Source organism: Mesoplodon bidens (genome assembly GCF_964165515.1).
Source record: "Mesoplodon bidens genome assembly, chromosome: 18".
NCBI lineage: Eukaryota > Metazoa > Chordata > Mammalia > Artiodactyla > Ziphiidae > Mesoplodon > Mesoplodon bidens.
Genome location: NC_138175.1, coordinates 27,413,532 through 27,440,051, shown reverse-complemented (window position 1 = coordinate 27,440,051; position 26,520 = coordinate 27,413,532). Strand labels below are relative to the sequence as shown.

The window sequence follows — 26,520 nt, the reverse complement described above, 5'->3', positions numbered from 1 at the left end:
GTAATGCGTGCTGGAGAACGTAGTCCCCCAGGTTCCCGTTTGGTCCTAGCCTGCCTCCCTTTCGTCAAGAGAACTTTCCCATCTAGTTCTGCCTGTTGAAGAAGGGACTCCTTACAGAGAGGTAGGAAGCTCAGTCTCTTTTTGGCTTAGTCCCTGGAAGTGGTATCAGAAAGAATACTTACGCCCTTTGCTCTCGGGAGAAAGAATAGAGAAACATATTTTTTTTAAGATTTTGTGGTCACGTGTTCCTAGCTGAGTGTGGGAGGAGTGGAAGGAAGTGTTGACTGGTGCCTCTTTTAAGTTTTGAAAAAAATGTATCCTCATCACCCCGTCCTGAGGCCATGCTGGGTTGCTTGTCTCCTAGCCATCTCTCTCATACTACCTTTTGTGCCTAAAAATACTTTAAAAAAATTATGGTAAAAACACATAGCATAAAAATTACCATCTGAGCTGTTTTTAAGTGTACCGCACAGTAGTGTTAAAACTATATGCATATTATTGTGCAACTGATCTCTAGAACTTTTTCATCTTGCAAAACTGAAACTGTATGCCCATCAAACAACTCCCCATCTCCTCCTTCCAGTCCTTGACAACCACCCTTCTATTTTCTAACAGTTTGACTACTTTACACCCCTCATATAGGTGGAATCATGAAGAATTTGTCTTTTTGTGACTGGCTTATTTCACTAACGTCCTAGAAATACTTATTGACACCTGCCCATTCCTTGGTTGGAGGCAAACTCTTTCAGCAGACATTTACTGAGTGGTGATTTCAAACAACTGTAGGATACCCAGGGACCCCACATACAGCAAGGGCAAGAGTTGCTTCAGTCCTGTTCATAGCTGTATCCCAGCACCTAGCACAGTGCCTGGCACATGGTAGACATGTGAGCAAATAAATGTTGAAAAATCAGGAAATGGAGAAATGGACTTAAAACATAATATTAGTGATGGAAGCCCCCCTAAACAGACCAAGGTTGAGGAATAAGTCCCTTCTATACCTTGTTGCTGTATAAAATTGCTAAAACCTCTATGGATAGCAGAATTTTGGCCAAATTTATCAAAACTGAAAATGCACAGACCCATTGACCCAGTGTCTAGGAATTTATTCCACAGGTGAATATTGCAGATTTGGACAGAGATGAATATATAAAGATATTTACTAATGCATTGTTAATGGAGTCCCAAAAGATTGGACACAGTAGGGAAGAGGATAAATAAGTGTATGGTACTGTCATACAGTGGAATACTACAGAGTTTTTAAAAACCGTGAGGTAGTCTATAGGTACTGATATGGAATAATTTAAAGATTTATTGTTAAATTTAAAAATTAAGTGCAGAAAAAGAAAAAACCAAAAAAAGTGATGGTATAATCAGTACGTTACCATTTGTGTAGGAGAAAATAACTATATTTGTATTTACATATAAATAAATGCATTAAAAAATTTGAAAAGATACACCCTTTCCCCAAACTGACACCAGTGGTTATCCCCAGGGAGGGGAGTGGAATGAGGAAGGGTAAAGGGAGCTTTTGCTTTTTGTTTTGTGTATTACTATATTATTTGAACTTTTTGCAAAGAGGATGTATTCATGTTTTATTTGTATAATTTAAAATAAAATTTTTTTAAAAGGAGACAGATAATGACACCCATAGAGGTCAACTATCTAAGATCAATTCTGTAATTCTACAACTAAATCAGGTCTCAGACATAAATCTCCTAAAGTAAAGTCAGTTGAATGAAATAAAGCTGAGTTGCCTTTCCCCACTTCTGCCTGTCTTTATACTGAGGCTGCTCTGGGAGACCCTTCTGCCCACTGCCAGTGCCGCCCTCCCACCCCCCATCCTCACCCCCAGCTACACCAACACCACTGCTAGGATTTGATGTGCCTTGGGGACTTAGCCTAGTGCTTGCAGGATTCACACAATAAATAGCCTGGAGATCAAAGTCCTTCAACTGTGTGTTGTCGAGAATTCTGGGTGGCTTCTATCCTTGCTAGAAAAGAGAGAGACTCATAGAATGTTTACAAATTGGAAGGGTTAATGGAGATAACTTAGTGTACTTTTTTCACTTTACTGAAAGACATAGTTGGAAGTCATGCCCAGACAAACTAGTTTACTAGAGACCTTCACAAAGGACTCACTGCATCATCTTGTAACTTAGCAATTATGTGTTCTGGGGTTCAAACATATTTAGAAACAGGATATTTTTACCTGCTATTAATTACTCACCTGGCCTCTTTCCTCAGCTTTCTTCCAATCCTTCATCCCCAATTAACTGTGCTTCCCATGCTCTGGAAGAACTATACAAACTCTTTTAATTGTTTCCCAAAATAGCCTGGAGAGGGAAATGTAAGTGTTAGGAAACAAAAGCCTTATTGAATTGACTTGGGGTGGAGGCAAAAATACCTAGAAGACAAAGGACTTTGAGACATTGAGATCTGTACAAACTGTTATAAAATGTTTGGTGCTTGAATGAAGAAGAGATACAAGGCCTTTTTATTTGGTGTTCTTGTTTTTCAGTCCCAAATTTTTATCAGAGAGTCAGTAACTTCAATTTACAGTAGTTTTGTTTTGTTGTGTTGTGTTTTGCCTGCGTTGCACAGCATGCGGGATCTTAGTTCTCCAACGAGGGATCGAACCCATTCCCCCTGCAGTGGAAGCATGGAGTCCTAACCACTGGACCACCAGGGAGTTCCCAATTTACAGTAGTTTTGACTGTCTTATCCAAAGCAACTCACTGACAGCCTAAATCTAAATTCTGATCTCCTTCCAGACCATCAGCAATGCCTAAGCTCCAAACCTTCTGGCTCCCTGGGCACCCAGGCTTTGGTATGACTTTGGTGGCTCTAACCTGATGGGAGGATGACCAGGGAGGCACATTGCAAAAAGCCCATTGAGGAATTCAGAAGCCCAGGCCCAGAACCAGGCTGTGCCCCTAACTTTCTGTGTAACCTTGGGAAAGTCGTTTTCCCTCCCTGCACTTCTTTTTCCCTCTTTACTATTCTGAGGATATTGGATTTGGCTCCCAAAGTGTGTTCTGTGGACTCCTAGGAAGCCAAAGACTTACTGTGTGGTCCTGGAATTCTTTTGTGCACATAGGTTTATTAATCAACTAATATACTCCAAAAGTAAAACTTTACATGCTTTATCTCATCCACACCTCAAGACCCTGTGGGGTAGGGACCCCATTTTACAGATCATAAAACTGAAGCTTAGAGAGGTGAGTCACTTGCCCAAGGTCACATACCTAGTCAATGGCAAAGCAAGCCTTGAAACCCAAGCTCTCTGACTTCAGGGCTTACATTCCCAGCCACCATCCTCTAAGCCTTTGTTTGGAAACCCCCGTGCCTAGGTGATCTCCCAACTGTCATGTTCAGTGGTCTGGTAGTGATCAGATATTTTCCAAGCCAAAAAATGTGATGCATCGTCTGATAGGGTACTATAGATGAGTGAGACAGATTCTGAAAATACTGCTGTGAGTTTGGTGTTTTCCAGTTGAGTTTACATTTGAATTTTTAGATTCTCTCTCCTTTTTTTTAAATTTTATTTATTTTTGGCTGCATTGGGTCTTCGTTGCCGCGTGCGGGCTCGCTCTAGTTGTGGCGAGGGGGCCACTCTTCGTTGTGGTGTGCGGGCTTCTCATTGTGGTGGCTTCTCTTGTTGGCGAACACAGGCTCTAGGTGCGTGGGCTTCAGTAGTTGTGGCACGTGGGCTCAGTAATTGTGGCTCACGGGCTCTAGAGCGCAGGCTTAGTAGTTGTGGTGCACAGGCTTAGTTGCTCCACGGCATGTGGGATCTTCCCAGACCAGGGATCAAACCTGTGTCCCCTGCATTGGCAGGTGGATTCTTACCCACTGTGCCACCAGGGAAGTCCCTAGATTCTCTCTTTAATACAGGATTTTGTCCCAAGACTGTGTGGGAAACTCCTGACTTTTTTTTAAGGTTATTTATCCCTCTGTCTCTTTTCATGAGAGAACAGGGAAGAAGCTAAGAGGAAAAAGGAAAAGCCACAAAGCATCTCCTCTGGTTCATGGTTAGTTTAGCACTGAGTGCATGCTTGCAAACAAGTTAGAGCAGGTCTGAGAATCCTACCTGGGCTTCAGATAGATTCGTGGACTTTAGGATTATTGATGGAATTCTTCTGAGCTGGACAGAGTCTGTATGACTCTGCCGTAACTTTCTGTGTCCTCCCTGATAACAGACCTGATATTTGAGATGATTGCCTGAAACCTGGACCATTAGTCTGAACTTCTCATTCTCCACCCATCTGGGCCCCTGCCTTGGCAGATAGTTCTCGTTTAGAACTACAGACTTCTCTGGGCACTGTCTCAGCCCCTCAGCCCCCAGCTTACACTTAACATCGTTTACCTAAAACCCGTCTCTACTGTCATCTTCGAGGGGTCAACTTACAAGATATCCTGAACTGAAGGTGGGAGGGGGCAATAAGTTGAGCACTGTCTTCCAAATTCCTCTTTTTTTAGGGTGGTGGGAGCCACACCTCCTGGCTTGCAGGATCTTAGTTCCCCAACCAGGGATTGAACCAGGGCCTCAGCAGTGAAAACCCAGAATCCTAACCACTGGACCAACCAGGGAACTCCCCTTCCAAATCCCTCTTGACCATTCCATACTTCCTTCTCTAGGTTATTAAGTCCATCAGACATTTAATCTCTTCCAAATACAGTATAGAGTCTTGGAAGTCTGAGAAAAAGAGGCCTCTGTCTCTAAGATGTTTACAGTCACCCTTTGCAGGAGCAAAGGACAGACCAGATCATCATTAGTGAACAATTCAAGCCTATATGTTACCTATAGAATGAATAGGTCAATAATCTAAATGCTGGAAGCTGATCCAGGAGAAATACTTTTGCTGGAATTCTTTCAGGATATGTAGCTTAAAACAGTACCCCCTCCCTGAACCCCAAAAGGTAAGCTTACCAGCCACCCACACTGGCCTGAAAAGGACTTTTCATGACCAAGAATCCCTGAATTCAAATATATTGGGGGCCTCTGAACAGCTTTCAATACTTCAAAAAGCATAAGAAAATCAAATATTTGTCCTTCCCCACACTACCCACCCCAGAAGCTACAGCAGCTATCATTAATTAGCTCATCACATTTGGTAGGCAAAAATCTTCCAAAATTCAGAACCCATAGGGAAAATAATAAGCAAACATCTTTGGAATAAAATATTGGGGAATCTCTACGGAGGCCCATTTCAACCCCTAAAAAATCTGAGCCTAATTAGCCTCATTCACTGACCTGAGGATGAGGATAGGCCCATATTTGTCCTTGTAGCCCTGTGGTTTTAGAGTAGTCACAGATGGTGAAAGAAAGGACAAACTCCAGGTTCAACTAAAAAAGAAAGCATTTTGAATAATGTCATTCAAGCTGCTATAACAAAATACTATAGACCCAGTGGCTTATAAAAACAGAAATTTATTCCTCACAGTTCTGGAGGCTGGGAAGCCCAAGATAAAGGCATCAGCAGATTCATTGTCTGGGGAGAGCCCACTTCCTTGTTCATAGATGTACATCTTGCTGTAACCTCACATGGTGGAAGAAGCAAGGGAGTTCTCTGGCGTCCCTTTTATAAAAGCATTAATCTCATACATGAGGGTTCCACCCTTATGACCTAATCACCGCCCAAAGGCCTTACCTCCCAATACATCACACTCACCCCTCCACCACCAGGGCAGAACCCTCATTTCTTCAACAGATAATCATTGATTAAACAACAGCTGTGTCCTGGAACATAGCTCAGAGCAGAATAGGCACTTCAGGTGTCTGTGCAGGTTGATGTGGCTCATTATCATCTGCTCAGACTAGCAGAGAAGCCAACTGTCAAAGAATCACAAATGTGATAAATGTTAACAAATGGGGAACATAAGGAGTTTTGGGGAGCCTGCAACCCAGTCCGGGGATTCAAGGACTCTCTAAGGATGTGAAAGGGAGTAGGAGTTCTCTAAACAGAGTGGCAGAAAGGGAGAACATTCCAGCAAAGAGCTAAGCCTCACAGAGATGATACTGGCATCTTTGAAGAATTAAAAGACCAGGAAGTTTGGAGCCTAGAGAAGCAACCAGAGGACCATTTAAGCCTCTGTGCTCAGCCCTTTATCCTAAGGGCTCTGGGAGCCTTTGAAGGGTTGGGTGGAACAGCTGACATGCTAATATTTGCACTGTTTGAAGGTCACACTGGCTGTGGCATGAAGAAAGTACTGGTGTCCAGCCAGAGAAGTTGCTGGGAGACTAGCCAGGAGGCTACCGCAGGAGTCCAGGGGAGGTGGTGGCCGTGGGAATGGAGCAAAGTGGGGTCACGAGAGATGAGGGAGGTCAAAGTGCCGGGCTTTGGCAACTGATGGAGTGTGAAAGGTGATGGAGAAAAAGTGAAGGATTGTCTGCCCTTGGGTACCTCCTTCCCCCCACCTCAACTCCGCCCCTTGATGCAGGGAGACTGGAGGAGCGGGTGTGGAGGCAGAGACAGTGAGTTCAATTTGAAGGTGAATGTGTTTCACACATTCACACCCGTGGCCTAAAGCTCTGGGCCGTTGAGAGCCAGAACTGCTGATGGAGGCACTGACAAGCCAGCTTGGTTGCCCTGGGGGAGCCTTCAGAGAGCAGAGGCCTCGGGCCCTGAGAAGAGCTGTGCTCAGGCTCCTGGTTGAGGAGGGAAGAGTCTCCAGCATGCTGGCAAACAGCCCAACCCAGGAGGCCTGAGGACTGCTGGAGGCCGAGTGAAGTCACAGAAGCCAGAGGACTGAGGGACTCAATGTGTTTGAGCAGTCAAGCAGGGAGGAGGTTGACAAGGCCTTGGGCTGTGTGACCTCGAGAGAGCCTTTTCTGTCGCTGAGAGGGGGCTTAAGCCAGATGGGATCAGGCTGCAGAGGAGAGCTGTAGCTGGAGGGCAAAGGAGGGTTTGTACTTTTTAAGATAGAGGGATTGGGGCACATTTAAATGCTAATAAAGTTCTTTTGGAAAGAAGTTATCTCTCCTCCCTGTGATTTCTTCTCCCTGGAGTTCAAGTTCAGACAGCTCCAGGGCCAAGGTCTTCTTTGTTCTTGAAATACTTGGGCTTTGATCTTCTTCACTCCTCCTCCTTCTCCTGAGGGTTCTTCTCCAAGGCAGAAGGTATCCAGCAACAGCGCCCACTTAGAGCTGCCTGGGAAGTGACTCTTTCTCTGGCTATTGACTTCTGGGAGAAGAAAGGGCTGCAGCCATCCCACCCCAACCCTGGCCCCCCGGAGTCCCCCCTTCCCCTGGGGCATCACGTCCTCACTGGCTGCTTCAGGGCCTCCACAGACGTCTCCTCACCCACGAAGTTGCAAGCCAGGTCACTGTCCCCTTTATGGACAAGGGCTCAGAGGTCATTCTGCAGCAGCTCCCAGGGGAAAGGGACCATGTCCATATACTGCCTCTGGTACTGAGGGCAAACCTGAGTGCTGCAGGCAGAATCAGCTGAGGATGTCCAGACAGCCGGCGTCTACTCCGGGAAACTGGGAACAGGGATTCCTGGAGCCCCTTTTCAACCTTGTCTCTTAATCAGCAAAAACTTGCCCGTAGATATGGGCCTATCCACTCTCCCAGGATGACGATTCTTTCCCACACCCTGTGCCTGGGCTCTAGGACCCCCACCTCCATCCCATCTTCTTCCAATTGCAACAGGTGCCTCTCCCTCATCCATTTCTTCTTTCAACAAATATTTGAGTGTTTATTGTATTCTGTCGTGGTCCGAATGCGGGTTGGAAAATAATTTCCAGACACAAAGCAGAATGTAAAGAGGTTAGAATTTATTAGAGGGAATGGTCACTGCCAGAACAGCAGGCCGACTTCCTAGTAGTCTGGGAGAGCCAACCCCGCACATGTGCTATTAGTCAGTTTTTATAACCCTAGAACAAAGAAATGGTCCGAGGTGAAATTTTTGTTTTCTGATTGGTCGAGGCACATATACCTTCCTTCTTTAGAGTGGGAGTGGGACGGGACAGATGCCTTTCCTTATTTGGGACGAGAGAGGAACAGGTCTCGTAGCCCAGGTGGGCTCAGGAATTTTGTACCCATCGCAACATGGTGATCAGAGTCCAGTAGGATGTGTAACGCTGAAACTTTTTCAGGCAGGGTTGTCCTTTGTCCTTGAAACACCATTGTCCTTGGAGCACCACACGTTCCAGGCACTATTACAGGTGCTGGGATACTAGTAGTGAACCAATAGCCTGCCCTACCCTGCATCTTAGTGTCAGCTATCTCTGCCCTACCACTCCCCAAGAAGGCCCCCCAATCTTGGGAGGTCATATCCATGCTCTCGTGCCTCTACCAGTGGCTGCTAGATCTCCTCGGGCTTACCTGCACAGTTCCCAGTCAGGGAGGGAGTTGAGGTTGTGGCTCAGCTACAGGTATGTGGTACAGCCTGGATACATTTAGGCACCCCAGAGATGGGGCCGTCAGGAGGCTGGAAGCAGAGAGTGTAGAAGGGGTTATGGGGTTGAAAGCCTCAGATATTCCCTCCCACCATCCCGTTTTCCATGCCAGTCCCCCAATACTTGGTGAACCTCATAGACATGCTATTTTGGGATCCCACAAGCTCGTCCTATGCTCTACAGCCCTGAGCCCCTTCTGTAATTCTGCTCATCCCCTTCCCATGCAGACTAAGTCCTTCTCTCTCTCTAGAATCCTCTTCTGTAAAACAGAAGAGTTGGCCTAGATGATCTCAAAGTCCTTTCTGTCTGGAACTGTTCTGACTTCCACAGCAGCCCCTGGTCCACCCTGTACTCCAAATGGGAGTTGTCAGGGAGAGTTACCTGGAGAAGGCAGGATAGAGAGAGGAGGGGCAGCCAGGCCACTTTGCACGTCTTCCTCTCTTACCATCACCACGTGATAGTCCCAAGAAGTAAGGATTCCAAGGACACACCTGTTCTGGTCAGGGGACCCTGGGGAAGTGCTGCCTGTCCCCCCATTCCCACCATCCTGAGCACCCCACATTCTGATCTCTTTCAGGCTCAGGCCATGCTGTCCACAGTCCAAGGCTGCCCTAGGTAAGCTTTTTTTTTTTTTTTAATATTTATCTATTTATTTGGTTACACTGGGTCTTACTTGCAGCAGGCAGGCTCCTTAGTTGTGGCTCCAGGGCTCCTTAGTTGTGGCATGCGAACTCTTAGTTGCAGCGTGCATGTGGGATCTAGTTCCTTGACCAGGGATCGAACCCAGGCCCCCTGCATTGAGAGCGTTGAGTTTTATCCACTGCGCCACCAGGGAAGTCCCCAACAAATTGTTTTGTTTTGTTTTGTTTTGTTTTTTAAAGAATCAATTTTATTTATTTATTTATTATTTTTGGTTGCATTGGTCTTCGTCTGTACACACGGGCTTTCTGTAGTTGTGGCAAGCGGGGGCTACTCTTTGTTGCGGTGCACCGTTTTCTTATTGTGGTGGCTTCTCTTGTTGCAGAGCACGGGCTCTAGGTGTGCAGGCTTCAGTAGTTGTGGCTCACAGGCTCTAGAGTGCAGGCTCAGTAGTTGTGGCACATGGGCTTAGTTGCAGGGATTGAACTCGTGTCCCCTGAGTTGGCAGGCGGATTCTTAACCACTGTGCCACCAGGGAAGTCCCCCCAACAAATAGTTTTTAAGTGCCTCCTATGTGCCAGGTGTTGGGAATATAGCAGCAAAAAAGCAAAGTTCCTGCAGTCATTGATCTTGCATTTAAACAGGGGGTTGTGATAAACAATAATACTAAGGAAATAATGTTGAGCAATCTAAGTGCTATGAAAAGAAATGGAGCAGAATAAGGGGCTGGAGTGACAGAGGTGGGAAAGTTGGGGAGGCCTCTCTGATAAAGGATCTGAGCAGAGACCCGAAAGAAGTGAGGGACGAAACCACACAGCCATCTGGTGGCGGAGGGTTCCAGGCAGGAGACCAGAAAATACAAAGTCCCCGAGGCTGAAGCTTGGTGAGTCTGTAGCTGAGGCTGAGCAGTGGGAGAGGAGGAGTAGCAGAAAAAGAGGTCAGAGAGGAGCCAGAATTGTGGGGCCCTGTCAGCCATGGTAGGTGAGGACTTCGGCTTTCATCCTAGCAAGAAGAGAAGCTACAGAAGATTTTCAGCTGAGGATGTGAGCTGACCTTAGTTTTAAAAGGTTACTGCAAGAAGAAGACTACAGGAGAGCAAAGGGGTGGGGGGCAGCAGGAATCTTCAAATTAGAAGGATGTAATAGTCCAGGCAAGAGATGATGGTGGTGCTCGCTTCGGCAGCACATATACTAAAATCGGAACGATACAGAGAAGATTAGCATGGTCCCTGCGCAGGGATGACCCGCAAATTCGTGAAGCATTCCATATTTTTATATGTATAACTGATTCACCTTGTTATAAAGCAGAAACTAACACACCATAGTAAAGCAATTATACTCCAATAAAGATGTTAAAAAAAATAATAATGATAATAATCAGTCCAAGTTCTTCGTTCTGTTCTTGGATTTTGTTAAAAAAAGATCCAAGGGGGAAAAACATTCTTCTGGAGCAAGATTCTTTTCAAAACTCTGTCAGAAAGAATAAAGTAAGAAAGAACATGAAAAAAAAAAAAAGAGATGATGGTGGATTGGACTAGTTGCAAAGGTGGAGAGAAGCATTACCTCTAATAATTATCTCCAGACTACAGGGCACAGCAATCACTGTCTCCCATCCCACCTCACCAACCAGTTACTGGGGTGGCCACGTTGACCTGGTATCTTCAGAAGAGGTTGCTCGTGTCAACAGCGTTAAGGCCCCTGGTAGCCATGTGCCCCTCAGCAGGGTGAGTAGAGGTTGCAGATGTTGAGGGCAATGCCCTGAATCATACCATAAGCTTCCAGGACCTGCAGAGAGGAATCAGTCCAAGGACTTTCCAGGGTTGAGGGTAAAAACACAATTTGCTACTCTTTCAGGCACAGGGTCTGTTGACTGGGACACCTAACATGGTGAAAACGGCCAGCAAAGCATGAGGGACTGAGCCTGTGCCCTCTGGCCTCTTGGGTCGGGAGGCAGTCTTGGAGCTGACCCCGGGGGACACATCCATGCCATACCACGGGGAGCTGAGGGCACTGCTGCTCCCCTCCTCGTGGGAGAGAGCTACCAATTGTAAGCTATCCACAAAGTCAGGGGGCTGGACTATGCTCTAGAGGCCAGGGTTCACAATTTTTCTTTTAAGTTTTTTTTAAGTTAAAGTTTTTTTTTTTTAAGTTTTGACCCCATTTACATAGGACCAAAGGCTCTGTGGTCCTCTTATCTCACCCATTCCTACTCCTAGTGGTATTCCACTATCTCCACGTGGGCATGCACAGCAGGAACTTTGCAAGGCTGCATGGCAGGCAAAGCCTTGGCAGAAATCTGGAGTTAGGTTGCCCAGTAATCTAATTTTTTTTTTTTTTTTTTTTTGCGGTACGCGGGCCTCTCACTGTTGTGGTCTCTCCCGTTGTGGAGCACAGGCTCCGGACGCGCAGGCTTAGCGGCCATGGCTCACGGGCCCAGCCGCTCCGCGGCATGTGGGATCTTCCCGGACCGGGGCACGAACCCGTGTCCCCTGCATCGGCAGGCGGACTCTCAACCACTGCGCCACCAGGGAAGCCCCCCAGTAATCTAATTTGAAAATCAGAATCTGGTGAGCCGTGATTGCTACCTGTGCACAATAACCCTTTGTTAAGGGTCAAAGGAAAATGTGAGGCATTTGCCATTTTGCATTCTAGCGATGGCTAATCAGAACCTTGAGGGCCCAGCACCAGCCCCAGGAGCAGAGGCAGAAACACTGCTCTGGGAAGGTCATCCCCTCAGAGTTGTCATCATTCCCTGTGAGACCTCCTGCTGTTTATTTGGTTTAAAAAAATCATAGAGTGCTGAAGTTTGCGCTCAGATTTGCATCATTTGCATTCAGATATGCACCCTCTTGGGAGGAAGAGACAGGAGTGGTGTGACAGCAAATACTGTGGGACGAATTGGGGACAGTCCTATCTCCTGTGTCAGAGAAAATGTTATCTCTGATGTGGATCAGGGCCTATCTGCTAAGTGTTTTGCCAAGGCCTTTGTAGGTTTCTTCCGGATTAGGGCAGGCTAGGGGGCAAAGTTGGAGACCCTATGGGGAGACCACACAGCCCAGGGGAGAAACCCTGTCCTTGGACACAAAAAACCCGAATTCTAGTCCACAGTCTGCCCCTTACTGCCTGGAAGGTGTTGGGGTAGTTTGTTTTCCTGTAAAATAGGGAGGAAATATTACCTGAATTTTTAAAATGAGGACAGTATATTGTATTTGCAAGTTAAAAGCAATGAGAAACAAGAAAAAAAAAGTTTTAAATTTTATTTTTTATGTATTTACATTTTTTCTGGTTTTATTGAGATATAATTGACACATAACATTGTATTAGTTTAAGGTATACACCATAATGGTTTGACATATGTATATATTGCAAAATGATTACCACAATAAGGTTAGATAATATTCATCACCTCACATAGTTACAGTTTTTTTCCTTGTGACGAGAACTTTTTTTTTTAAGTAATTATTTATTTATTTTTGGCTGCATTGGGTCTTCGTTGCTTCTTGTGGTCTTTCTGTAGTTGCAGAGCGGGGGGGGGCTACTCTTCGTTGTGGTACGCAGGCTTCTCATTGCAGTGGCTTCTCTTGTTGCGGAGCATGGGCTCTAGTTGCGTGGGCTCTAGTAGTTGTGGCCCACGGGCTTAGTTGCTCCGCGGCATCTGGGATCTTCCCGGACCAGCGCTCGAACCCGTGTCCCCTGCATTGGCAGGTGGATTCTTAACCACTGTGCCACCAGGGAAGCCCGTGATGAGAACTTTTAAGATTACTCTCCTAGCAACTTTCAAATATACAGAACACTATTAATTATAATCACCATGCTGTACATTACATCCCCAGGACTTAGTTATCTTTTTTTATATGTATATAAATTTATTTATTTTATTTTTGACTGCCTTGGGTCTTCGTTGCTGCGCACAGGCTTTCTCTAGTTGCTGTGAGCAGGGGCTACTCTTCCTTGCGGTGCATGTGCTCCTCATTGCGTTAGCTTCTCTTGTTGTGGAGGGTGAGAACAGGTGAGAAGAGATCATATACTCATTTGCATATTTTGCTGGTCTCCCTGAGCTCCCCTCTTACCCACTCTGGTCCATTCTCCCTTTCTCTTTAACATGGCAGAGCTGGTCTGATCCAGGCAGTCCAGGGCTTCACACTCTTCAGAGCTTCCTATCACCCTTAACCCTAATGGGACTTATGAGACTTTCGGTAGTCAGGCCCTGCACAGCTCACCAGCCCGATTCTCCCTCTATTTTGGGGTTTTTTTTTGTTTTGTTTTTATCTTTTGGCCACACCGTGCGACATGCTTAGTTCCCTGACCAGGGATCGAACCTGCGCCCCCTGCATTGGAAGCGTGGAATCTTAACCACTAGACCATCAGGGAAGTTCCTGTCACCCTCCCTCTTAAACATAATGCTCCAGCCTCTCAGGCATCAGCTTTCCCTGTCTCCAAGCCTTTGGTCCCTGCTCACACTCTGTGAGTAGACTCTTTTCCTCCACAATCACTGGGCTTTGTTCCCTGAGGCCAAGGGTGATGTACATCTCCCTGCTCTGTGCTTCCCCATCCCCTCTAGCTCCTCTTTTGCCATGTTCCTCACACTTGTAATGACTAGTTTGATGTCTGCTTCTGCCCTAGACTGTAAGCTCCATAAGGAGGGACTGGACCACCTCCTTCACTGCTGTTTCCCCTATGTGTAGCACTGTACCTGGCACACAGTAAATTACTAAGAAGAAGATTATTGCATTCAATTTCAGATTAGAAAATGAAGGTCCAGGGAATTCCCTGGAGATCCAGTGGTTAGGACTCTGCACTTTCACTGCCAGAGCCCAGGTTCAATCCCTGGTCGGGGAACTAAGATCCCACAAGCCGTGTGTATGACCGAAAAAAAAAAAAAGAAAGAAAGAAAAAAAAAGAAAAGAAAATGAGGGTCCAGAGATCATTTTGTCTGGCTCCTTAAATTCATAGGTGGGGAAACTCAGGTTCAGGAAAGTTGAGTGACTTGCCCACGGTCACACAAAGAGTAGCTTGCAGAGTCAGCTGCCTGGTCACCACCTGCTTCAAAGCTGGCTCAGGCTTCCTCTGGCCCAGCTGATAAATCCTTCATCTTGGTTCAGTTCCCAGAGGCTCACAAAGTATCTCTTTGTATACAGTCTCATCTCTGCGACAGCCTCGGGGATGATGATAATGATAGCTGACACTGAGTGTTTTCAATATTCTAGTCATTTGTGTGTATTCACTTCCTTAATCTTTTGCATGACCCTGTGGGATAGGTACTGTTATTAGCATCCCATGTCACAGATGAGGAAACTGAGGCACAGGATATTTAAAGGAACTTGCCCAAGGTCAGATAGCTGGGAAATGGCAGAACTGGGATTTGAACCTGGCAGTCTGACTCTTAACCACGACACTGTCCAGCTTGCCCTGTATACAGGAGGGAGGAATTATTATCCTTTCTCTATCAGCCCCCAGGGTGAGGTTTGACATTCTTTGATTCAAAAGCAGGGGCCAGGGCTTCCCTGGTGGCGCAGTGGTTAAGAGTCCGGCTGCCGATGCGGGGGACACGGGTTCGTGCCCTGGTCCGGGAGGATCCCGCGTGCTGTGGAGCGGCTGGGCCCGTGAGCCATGGCCGCTGAGCCTGCGCATCCGGAGCCTGTGCTCTGCAATGGGAGAGGCCACAACAGTGAGAGGCCGGTGTACTGCAAAAAAAAAAAAAAAAAAGCAGGGGCCACAAACCTACTGCCTGCAGGAACTAGGCAGAAAACATGAATGGGTGAAGCAGACGGGTATCAGGCAACAGGGCCTGGTGGGGACAGTGGTAAACTGGAGAGCACAGGGTCTTCTACAGCCACTCACCCTTGCTGCGCCTCAGCTCCAGAAGGGTGTTACTAAGAGCAAATGCAGGCTCAGAGTTGACTTTTCAACAGAAGTCACAAGTCTGAATTTTTAAGTGAAATCTCTCAATTGTGTAAACGGTGGCAACCAAAATTCAAGTTTTCTTCCCTCTAATAGTCAGGGCAAGGAAAAGATGTCCACGGGCTGAATGGCTGCAGCTCACAGGCCACAGTTTGCAGCCTCTTGTCTGAGACAGAAGGCATTTCCTTTCTTCCTCCAGCTCCCGTCCTCTTGTCCTCCCTCTACCTCCGTCTAGCCTTCTTGCCCTTCTTCCTTTCCTTCCCTTTCCTTCCGTCTTCTCTGTCCCCACCTTGAGTAGTGCAGCCACCCACCTGTTGGTCATTGGTCTGGTAGTTCTGGCTGAGAGAGTAGGAGGAACCCACACCAGCGGGGACTCCAGGTCCAGGACACTGGCCACCAGGTTCCAGCTGTGTGGGTTCGTGTAGAGGGATCGGTTAGCATTCCCTCTGTAGGGCGGAGGGAGATGTGTGGGTGTCCTTTGGGCTGCAGGGGCCAAGGGCACCCGTAGGGCTGAACGCAGTGGTCGTGGGGCTCTTGCCCATGCCTCCTAACAAGATGGCAGCCAGAGAGGGGCATAGGTGGATGCTCCAGTCCAGGAGTAGGTGGCTCCAGGGCATCCCCTAGCTTGGCATTCCACAGGAGAGGCTAGGGAAGCCCTCTTTCTTCTAGCCTCTCCAAAGCTTCCCTAGAGAGAATCCTTTCACCACCTGAGTAACAGAGGGTATTCCCATTTAAGGCCAAACTTTGCCATGGAGCTTCTTCCTGAACCCCAAATCTGCTCCTTGCTGCCCCTGTTCTCTGTTCCCTTTTGTCGAGAGACAACTTGTCTGCCAGCTACTGTGCTAAGTACTCTATGGGAATTACTCCTATTCCTCACAGCAACCTTTGAAGTAGGTTCTTTTTTTTTTTTAGGCCGCACTGCACAGCTTGCAGGATTCTAGTTCCCTGACCAGGGACTGATCCAAGGCCTTCAGCAGTGAAAGCGTGGAGTCTTAACCACTGGACCGCCAGGGAATTCTCATGAAGTAAGTTCTTTTATTATTCCCATTTCTCAGATGAGAAAACTGAGGCCCAACCAAGTTTATTTACCTAAAGCCATATAGCTAGTATATGGCAGAGCCCACATTTGAACTAGTCAGTCTGTTTCCAAGGCACATATTATGCTAAACTTCTCCTAAATGATCTAAATCTTCACAATACTAATATTATTGTCATCCCTTTCACTGAGGCCTGCAGAGAGAGGTTAAGTAACTCGTCCAAGTTCCCACAGCTGGGAGGTGTTGGAGATGGGGCTTGAACCACCTCTGTCTTATCGCAACATGTGAACTGACCCTGCACCTGAGTCATGCTCAGGATGGTTTGCTTTCCATGGAATTTTACTCACCTGATGCTAAAAAGTCCATAAGGCAATCGATCGGTGAAAATACTGGGACTCAGAGAGGGGGAGTGACCGGCCCAAGGTGACACCAACTACAGTTCATGCCTCCTGAATCTAAGTCCAGCGTTCTTTCCACCACATTGAGCTGCGGGCTGTTCTGTTGCTCTCCCAGAGTTTCTGGCTCTGAAGGCCTGAGTCTAATTCTCCAACCCTCACCACCTGGCACTCGATCGAGCAGGGCTCCTTAGGGAACTTCACTATAGCTCTGGCTTAGATCATCAAGGAAAAAGTAGACCAGGTGGGCTTCATCCCTCCTGCCGCGCCCCCCAGCACTGCTCCCAGGAAGGCCCTGCCTCACCCAGCCGGGCCCATCTCAGCCAGAATTCCCTCAGTGGAACTCCAGCCCAGACTGCCGTTCAGCTCGCGCATCAGATGGTCCGGTGAGGGATTCCCCTGGGAGTCCACAAACCTGCAAGAGAAAGAGAAAGTGATCTGGCACCATGTCCCAGGGTTTCCAGGCAGGCCAGCTTCATGGACCTGTGGCCTGTGCAGTCTCACAGGGCTTTCTGTTTAGGAGGTCCCCACTCTTGGTTGACTTCTGCTGTCCCTGTCTTGAATTCTTAATAACTTTTGCACGAGGGTCCCACAAATGATGTGGCAGACCCTGTAGCCAGGAAATGGCCCAGCTGCTTGGAAGTGGACCTTCCTTCCTCTTCCCCCCGACAGGACCCCTGTGTTGGCGTGGAAAGGTTGGCTTCCCTCTGTTTTCTGGAGTCCTCACTGAGGGCTCACGCTGCCCCATTTCTTGCCGTTGATTCCTGGCCTGTCTTCCGCCCCGTCGGCCATATGTGATGGCTTGGGGGTTGGGAGGGGTTTGCAGGACAGTTAGTGGCAAACTCCAGCTGGAACCACAGGGTTCCCGAGTCAGAAGGACCTCAGCAGTCATGTGCTGCAAACCCTCCCACTATAAAGGAAGGAATCCTGAGGCCCTGAGAGGGAAAGAAACCTGCGTGGGGATGCACAGCAAATCATTGTTTGGACTAACAGTGACTTTCCTTACTGCCTGTACCCTGTTGAGGGCAGGCAAGCAGTGAAGAGATGAAGCGCTCATGTAGCACTGGGCTGGGCCTTGGAAGATTTCTTTTTCTTTTTTGATTTAATTTAATTTTATTATTATTATTTTTTGGCCACGCCAAGTGGTTTGTGGGATCTTATTTCCCAGACCAGGGATGGAACCTGTGCCCTCTGCAGTGGAAACGTGGAGCCCTAACCCCTGGACCTCCAGGGAATTTCCAGTCGTCTATCATCTTAATTAAACTGTGTGAAGTTAGGTTTTAGCTCCTGGCAGGCAAGATCCTCATAGGCTGGGAGCAGCTGTGTCTGGGATTCAATAAAAGCAGTGAAGCCCAGCCAAACTGGAGCGTAAAGTCCCTTTAAAATGACAAAAAAAAAAAAAAAAGAAGAAGAAGAAGGGGGTCAAGATTTTAATAAAGAAAGAAAGAATCAAAACCCAAACCTGACTACCCAGCAGAGCACCTTGGCAGGATACATTTGGAGCGGCCTGTCCTGGCTGCCACACTTGCTGTGCACACACCCTGGCCCAGGCCCAGTGCTGAGGACTTTCCAACACTGAGCTCACTTAATCCACACAACAAACCTGTCAGATGCTATTTTTGTTTCCATTTTGCAGATGTAGAAATTCAGGTTCAGGGAGGTAAAGTGCCTCTCCTGTGATTTCTTAGGCAGTGACTTTAGAGTTCACTTATCAAGTGAGATAATGCATGGGATGTGTTGAACACAGTGCCAAGTGCATAGTAAATGCTCAATAAAGTTTGGGAATATAAGACCCTACCAACTGAATATGGTAAAACCAGGACTCAAATTCAGACCTCTCCAATTCCAGCCCTGTGCCCTCTTCTGATTATCTGGGGTCTCCCCGTGCCCCAGCCCTGCACAGTTAAACCTTGATTGATTTGAACTTGGCTACCCAGAGCTCACAATTAGGTTGATTTTTTTTTTCCTGAGCTTTCTACTCAGAATAGTAAAAAAAAAAAAAAAATCCACAGGAAACAGAGTAGGATTCAGAATTTAGTCTATGAAGGCAATTTCTCAGGAATATTCTTTTTTTTTTAGTATTTATTTATTTGGTTGCACCAGGTCTTAGTTGTGGCACGCAGGACCTTCTTTGCAGCGTGCAGGATCTTTAGTTGCTGCATGCAGGATCTAGTTCCCTGACCAGGGATTGAACCCGAGCCCCCTTTATTGGGAGCATGGAGTCTTAACCACTGGGCCACCAGTGGTGGCCTCTCAGAAATATTCTTTAGTTAATACCCACTCCAGCCAGCTATCTGCACCTCTCTGTCCTCAAGCCTAAACAGGGAGTGACACATCATAGATGCTTAAAAACAACTTGTGGAGGAAAGGAAGGAAGAAGAGAAGGTAGTAAAGAAGCTCTCTGGCAGACCTTAAGTCCCCAAAGAAAGATTCAGATATATTGTATTTATGAGATGTTCTTTGCTAAAGAAGAAAGGATTCCTAACACATTTGGGAATTTTTAATTTTAAACATCAAGGATATACAGGTTAGGGATATACATGTTAATCAGGAATTCAGTTAAGCAGAATGGTTGGTTGCTGGTTCTGGTTCCTTGAGGTCCAGCATAATAACATAGCACCCAGAAGCCTCCCTTATACTAATATGCATGGTGCCCCAGGGGCTTGTTTCAAAAGAAGGCAGAGTCAGCGTCTCCCTGGCCTTCTGTTAACCATAAGCAGCCAGACAAGCAGGGAGGATGTTGGGGTCCGAGAACAGCCAAAGTTTATGGTATAGCTGGGAGGCTACATCTTTCTCACTTCTTTCCCTACACAGTCCTGGCTAGTGTTCCTGGCCAGTCCCAGTCCCTTTGTCAGCCTGAGCTTCTGGGCAGAGGCTGGTAGGACAGGTGGTTCTGGTGCTGGCAGGACAGCTGGCTCTGATGCTGGCACCTGCTCAGTCGCTGGCATTTCAGAACCTCAGGGCGGATGCTGGGTTGCAGGGTAGCACCTGGGTGGGCTGGGATTGGCTGATTTGGTTCAAGGTTAATTGCAGGGCTCCAAAACCCAGATATCCCCAGGTGCCAGGCAAGGAACATATATGAAAGAAGCTGCCAGGTTGGAACTATACTGAAATCCAACTCTAGCTGGTGGTTTCCAAACAGGATTGAGGACAGTGTTGCTAGACATGCCAATTTCTCAGAGAAGTGGGACATCCAGATTTCTGTCATTGCTCTTAATTTAAAATTTCTTTTTTTTTTTTTTTTTTTTGCCTGTGTTGGGTCTTCGTTGCTGCACGTGCACTTTCTCTAGTTGTGGCGAGCGGGGGCTACTCTCCGTTGCTGGTTGCTGTGCGTGAGCTTTTCGTTGCAGTGGCTTCTGCCTCTGCAGAGCACTGGCTCTAGGCGCACGGGCTTCAGTGGTTGTGGCTCGCAGGCTCTAGAACGCAGGATCAGCGGCCATGGCTCACGGGCCCAGCCGCTCCGCGGCATGTGGGATCTTCCCGGACTGGGGCACGAACCCGCGTCCCCTGTATCAGCAGGCGGACTCTCAACCACTGCGCCACCAGGGAAGCCCATCCTCTGGGTTTTTATAGAGGCTTTTTTTCATCGGCATGGTTGAGTAAGGCATTGCCCATTAGGCTGCAGATTCAACCTCCAGTCCCTCTCCCCTCCCTGAAAGTTCCAACCTTCTAATAACACAGTTGGTTTCCTGGCAACCAGCCCCCAACCTTAGGGCAATCCGAACATCATCTCATTAACATAACAAAAGACACTTTAAATCACTTAGGAAATTCCAAAGGTTTTAGGAGCTCAAAAGTAATTTAAAAATTCTTCTTCCTTTTTTCCTTTCCTTTTTTCTCCTCTCTCTCCTTCCTTTCTTTTCTTTCTTCCTCTTCTTTCTTCTCCTTCTCCTCCTTCTTTTTAAAAGATAAGCACACAGTGGGTTCTATTTACAACCCATGGATAAGGGGTTGAGGAGGAAAAGGCTGAGGACAATATAATCTGCCAGAGCTGGGAGGGACCACAGAATCTATCTCACTGAGAATAAACTAACAAGTGGCCCATGGACGCACCTCCTCATTCCCCCAATCTCATTTTTGGGCATTAAGAGCCAAGCCCAGGGGAGGTCATCTCGTCTTAGTTGGCCCCTGCTCCAACCACTGCCCCTCCAGGAGATGGAGCTGGTAACGTTCCCAGCAAGAGCCTCTTTCTCCACGTTGGGCCTTCAAAAGACACCTCAGTGAGTATGAATGGTGCAGTTCTAGCTAGTAGGATGTCAGTGAAATGACACATGACCCAAGTCCTCTTTTCCAGGAAGAGTTTGCTATTTAGAGAGACTTGAGGTGAACTCTTCTAAGTGAAGAATTCTATCTTTATTAATTTAAAGTACCCTCTGGGAGTTCCCTGGTGGCCTAGTGGTTAGGATTCCAGGCTTTCACTGCCATTGCCTGGGTTCAATCCCTGGTCGGGGAACTGAGATTCTGTAAGCTATGGGGCAAAAAAAAAAAAAAAAGAAAAAGAAAAAGGCACCCTCTAATGCTAAATATGACCTTTTTAAAAGAATTACGATAATAAAACATTTGTTTATTCCTCAGTAAGGCTTTTTTTTTTTTTTTTTTTTTTTGCAGTATGCGGGCCTCTCACTGTTGTGACCTCTCCCGTTGCGGAGCACAGCCTCCGGATGCGCAGGCTCAGTGGCCATGGCTCACGGGCCCAGCTGCTCCGTGGCATGTGGGATCTTCCCAGACCGGGGCATGAACCCACGTCCCCTGCATCGGCAGGCGGACTCTCAACCACTGCGCCACCAGGGAAGCCCAGAAATGGCATTTTTTATAAATCCAATATAATTTTTGTAACAACCCTTTGAGCTAAGTATTTATGTATATTTTCCAGATTATGTGGTAGATAAAGGTGGCCACAAATTCTTTGTCACTTCTCTCTTGGAGGGGTGGGTCTAGCTCCCCCAACTTGGACCTGGTGACCAGCTATAAATTGGGGTTCCCATGACTCCCACCTCAGAGGTCAGTAGTTTGCTAGAATGACTTACAGAACTCAGGGAAACATTTACTTACGTTGACTGGTTTATTGTAAAAGATATTGTAAAAGGTACAGATGAATGGCCAGGATGAAGAGGTACATAGGATGAGGTCCAGAAGGGTCCCACGTGTAGGAGCATCTGTCCCCGTGGAGTCAGGATGTACCACCCTACTGGCATGTGGATGTGTCCACCAACTCGGAATCTCTTCCAACCATGTAGTGCTAGGATTTCTATGGGGGCTTCATCACATAGGCATGATTGATTATTAACTCAATCTCCAGCTCCTCTCCCCTTCCCAGAGGTTGGGGGGCTGGGGCTGAAAGTTCCGAGCTTCTGATCATGGCGTGTGGTCTTTCTGGTGACCTGCACCAATCCTGAAGTTATCCAGGAGCCCCCCAATCATCGCCTCATTAGAACAAAAGACACTCCTATCGCCCAGGAAATTCCAAGAGATTTAGGAGCTCTGTGTCAGGAACCAGGGTCCAAGACCAAATATTTAATTTATTTATTTTATTTATTTTTGCTGTGTTGGGTCTTCGTTTCTGTGTGCGGGCTTTCTCTAGTTGCGGCGAGCAGGGGCCACTCTTCATCGCGGTGCGTGGGCCTCTCACTGTCGTGGCCTCTCTTGTTGCGGAGCACAGGCTCCAGACGCTCAGGCTCAGTAGTTGTGGTGCACGGGCTTAGTTGCTCCGCAGCACGTGGGATCTTCCCAGACCAGGGCTCGAACCCATGTCCCCTGCATTGGCAGGCAGACTCTCAATCACTGCGCCACCAGGGAAGCCCCAAGACCAAATATTAGAACAAAAAATGCTCCTAAGTACTCTTATCATTTAGGAAATTACAGAAGTTTTAGGAGCTCTATGCCAGAAATGGGGCAGAGACCAATATATTTATTTTTTACTATTTCACAAGTTGTATTGTTTATTGAAGAATGGAGAAGGCTGCCAAGCGGTCTTCGCTGCAAAAAGTATTGTAATGTATGGATAAGAAAATCAAGGCCCATAAAGTGTAACTAACTGCCTAAGACCTCATGAGAAGCAGCAAAGCTAGAATTCGAACATGGCCTATAGGAGACATTCAATTTTTACTTCTCTTATTTAAAAAAAATTGGGGACTTCCCTGGTGGCCCTGTGGTTAGGACTCCACACTCCCACTGCAGGGGGCATGGGTTCAACCCCTGGTTGGGTAACTAGGATGCTGCATGCTGCGCGGTGTGGCAGAAAAAAAATTTTTGTTTTATGATCACTTTTTTAAACTTTTTTTTTTGGACCACACCCTGTGGCATATGGGATCTTAGTTCCCAGACCAAGGATTGAACCCTCGCCCACTGCAGTGGAAGTACAGAGTCTTAACCACTGGACAGCCAGGGAAGTCCCTCTAACAACTTTCATAGATAGACATGCAACAGTGTTAATTATATTTATCATATTATACATTATATCCCTGGTACTGATTTATCTTATAACTAGGAGTTTGTACCTTTAGACTACTTTCATCCAACTCCCTCTCCCCTGATCCCCTGCCTCTGGTAACGATCTCTTTTTCTATGATTTAGTTTGTTTTTTGAAGTATAATTGACCTAAAACACTATGTTACTTCCAGATGCACAATATAGTGATTTGATATTTCTACACATTTCAAAATGATCACCACGACAAATCTAGTTACCGTCTTTCACCATATAAAGATATTACATAATTATTGACAGTATTCCTCACACTGTACATTTCATACCTCTAATTCATTTATTTTGTAACTGGAAGTTTGTACCTTTTAATCTCCCCCACCTGTTTTTCTTATCTCCCCACCCTACTCCTCTGGCAACCACCTGTTTGTTCTCTGTATCTATGATGCTGTTTCTGTTTTGTTGTGTTTGTTTGTTTGTTTTTAAGATTCTACAAATAATTGAAATAATATATTGTCTTTCTCTGTCTGACTTATTTCACTTAGCATAATACCCTCTAGGTCCATCCATGTTGTCACAAATGGCAAGATTTCATTCTTTTTTTTATGGACCACATCTTCTTTATCCATTCATCTATCACTGGGCCCTTAGGTTGCCTCCATATCTTGGCTATTGTAAGTATAAAAATAATTGTAAGTTAAAAAAACCCCAACTAGTCATGCATTTTGTTTTATAAATCCAGTGGTAATAAAAAGCTCATATCCGGGACTTCCCTGATGGTCCAGTGGTTAAGAATCTGCCTTCCAATGCAGGGGACATGGGCTTGATCCTTGATCGGGGAGCTAAAATCCCACATGCCGCGGAGCAACTAAGCCCACGCACCACAACTAGAGAGAAGACTGCGTGCCACAACTAAGACCCAACACAGCCAAAAATAAATAAATAAATATTTTTTAGAAAAAGCTCATATCAAATGCCAGCGGTCCTTTGTCCCAGCTTTGCCCACCTCTAGCTCATTGTGTTGCCTACATGCATCTCTTTTAAGCTGTTTCTTTTGGCATTTATCTCACTATTTTAAGATAATGTACTTATACTGCTATTTTGTGATTTAAAAATTAAAAACAGTAATTATTGATTAAAGATTTAGCTTTCTTACAGCTGCACCCTAAAGTCCCTTCCTCCCCTTTTATTTTATTTTTTTTTCTTCTTCTTATTTTTTTTGCGGTACGCGGGCCTCTCACTGTTGTGGCCTCTCCCGTTGCGGAGCGCAGGCTCCGGACGGGCAGGCTCAGCGGCCACGGCTCACGGGCCCAGCCACTCCGCGGCATGTGGGATCTTCCTGGACTGGGGCACGAACCCGTGTCCCCTGCATCGGCAGGCGGACTCTCAACCACTGCACCACCAGGGAAGCCCCTTCCTCCCCTTTTAAAATGAGGTTCTGTCACAATACAGCCCTTAGGGTTAAATAATCAGTATGTACATTATTATGAGTATGTAAATATTGTTCACTGCTGTGCTGCGTATTGATAGTTTAGGTACTTCCCTGGTGGTCCATTGGGTAAGACTCTGCTCCCAATGCAGGGAGCCTGGGTTAGATCCCTGGTTGGGGAACCAGATCCCTCATGCATGCTGCAACTAAGAGTTCACATGCTGCAACTAAAGATCCCTCATGCCACAACTAAGACCCAGTGCAGCCTAAATAAATAAATAATAAAATAAATTTTTTAAAAAGTAGATAGTTTACTATGATTACCTTTCCTTCTTTGTAAAACTTGTTTGTTTTTCCTGTGGTTAATAATGGCCATATTTTCCCATTTGCTTTGTTATATACATACTTATCCAAATGCTCCAACAGATCTGTCAGTAATTATTCCAAATGCTTAGACAAGTCAGATAACCTCTTAGTTTTATTTTTTCCCTGGAGACCTTCCTTTGATTGCTTTCTGTATTCCTGCTTCAACTGAACTGGCCACGTTTTGGTCAGCTGCCCAGCTGCCACTTGGAAACCATCATTTGGTTCTTCTGAGGTAGATTCTTGGTTTCCTGGATGCTTTGCCTTACACTTTCTTGCTTTACAACTCTGTTTTGCTGAAGCATATTCTCCAGTGACTTTCTGAGAAAGGCTACACAGGATGTAAATTTATTTACCCTTTACTTATCTGGAAATATTTTTGTTTCAGTCTCACACTTGATTGAAGGTTTGGTTGTGCACTTAAATCTAGGTTGAAAAGTTTCACTCAAAAATTATGAAGGTGGGGCTTTCCTGGTGGCACAGTGGTTGAGAGTCCGCCTGCCGATGCAGGGTACACGGGATCGTGCCCCGGTCCGGGAAGATCCCACATGCCGCGGAGCAGCTGGGCCCGTGAGCCATGGCCGCTGAGCCTGCGCGTCTGGAGCCTGTGGTCTGCAACGACAGAGGCCACAACAGTGAGAGGCCTGCGTACCGCAAAAAAAAAAAAAAAAAACTATGTTTTTTGCCTTTTAGCATGTCTTGTAATTTTTTCTTGATAGCCAGACATAATGTACTAGCTAAAAGGAACTGCTGTAGATTGGCCTTTAGTAATAAGGTTGCAAGGTGTAAGGGAAGGGGAAGTGTTCTGTAGTCCTATGACTGGATCACAGTCTCTTAGTGAGCCTGTGATGGACTGGCTCACTAAGAGAAGGACTATGGACTTCACTTATCTTCTCCCTCCAGTCCCCCCAGGGTGGCTAGAGTGGGATGGAGTTGTGTGTTTCCCTTCCCTTAGGTCTGTTAGGCTCTGATAAAATCCCAGTAGGTTAGGCTCTGGTTAAATTTTAAGTGTCTCCTCAGGGCATATCTTATTAACAAGAACAGAATGCTCTAGCACATTTCAAAATGGTTCCCTTTACCCTCCTCTGCTGGAAACATGAGGGATTTTTTTCTGATGTTTACTATGAGAACCTGGTAGAACTTCAGGTAAAACCCACAAAGTCACAAAGTATGCTCCCTTCCCCCAATAGGACTGGGTTCCTTGGGTTTTGTTTTTTGTTTTTTGTTTTTGGCTGCACTGAGTCTTCATTGCTGCACGCGGGCTTTCTCTAGTTGCGGCGAGTGGAAGCTACTCTTCATTGCAGTGTGCGGGCCTCTCACTGTGGTAGCTTCTCTTGTTGTGGAGCACCAGCTCTAGGCGCACGGGTTTCAGTAGTTGTGGCACACAGGCTCAGTAGTTGTGGCTTACGGGCTTAGTCGCTCTGTGGCGTGTGGGATCTTCCCAGACCAGGGATCGAACCCATGTCCCCTGCATTGGCAGATGGATTCTTAACCACTGTGCCACCAGGGAAGCCCTTCCTTGGTGTTTTTATTTCTCGGATTTGTCCACACTGAGCCTCCAGGAATTCATCAATTACAGTTCAGGTTTCCTTTCCCTGGCACTGACTCCCACAGAGGTTTCTGCTTGTGGGTTTCTGCTCTGTATTTGTCTGTCTCTCTATCCAATTCTGGGGGCAGTGGTGTGCCTTATAATCTGACTTATTGTACATATCTAACAAGAGTTGACTTTTCAGTTTGTTCAACTTTTTACTTGTTGTTAGGATGGAGTGGCCACTTCCAAGTTTCTTACATGTTGGACTAGAAACACATCAATTTCATTTTTAATGGAAGAATATCCAAATAGACATCTTGTGCCTATTCCTACCCCCCTCCCCACCCCACTGCCCCCTCAGGAAACACAAAGTATTTGGAGGACAGGGTGTCTGCCT

General features: G+C 46.5%; 1 long non-coding RNA gene and 1 pseudogene across 2 annotated transcripts in view; one reads left to right on the top strand and one right to left on the bottom strand.

The window, feature by feature from the left end:
- LOC308606258 overlaps positions 1-26,520 on the top strand; it is a 34,605-nt gene continuing 8,085 nt past the window's right edge. The window contains exons 1-2 of the long non-coding RNA XR_014013789.1: positions 1-121; positions 15,858-15,970. This is a non-coding gene — a long non-coding RNA (uncharacterized lncRNA). The remainder of the gene's footprint in view (positions 122-15,857; positions 15,971-26,520) is intronic.
- LOC308606513 lies at positions 6,515-15,696 on the bottom strand (annotated as a pseudogene). Its single transcript has 6 exons — positions 15,653-15,696; positions 15,257-15,391; positions 10,679-10,829; positions 8,381-8,438; positions 7,272-7,336; positions 6,515-6,718 (listed from the first exon to the last, which is right to left on the bottom strand). The product of its transcript is annotated as an uncharacterized misc_RNA (transcript).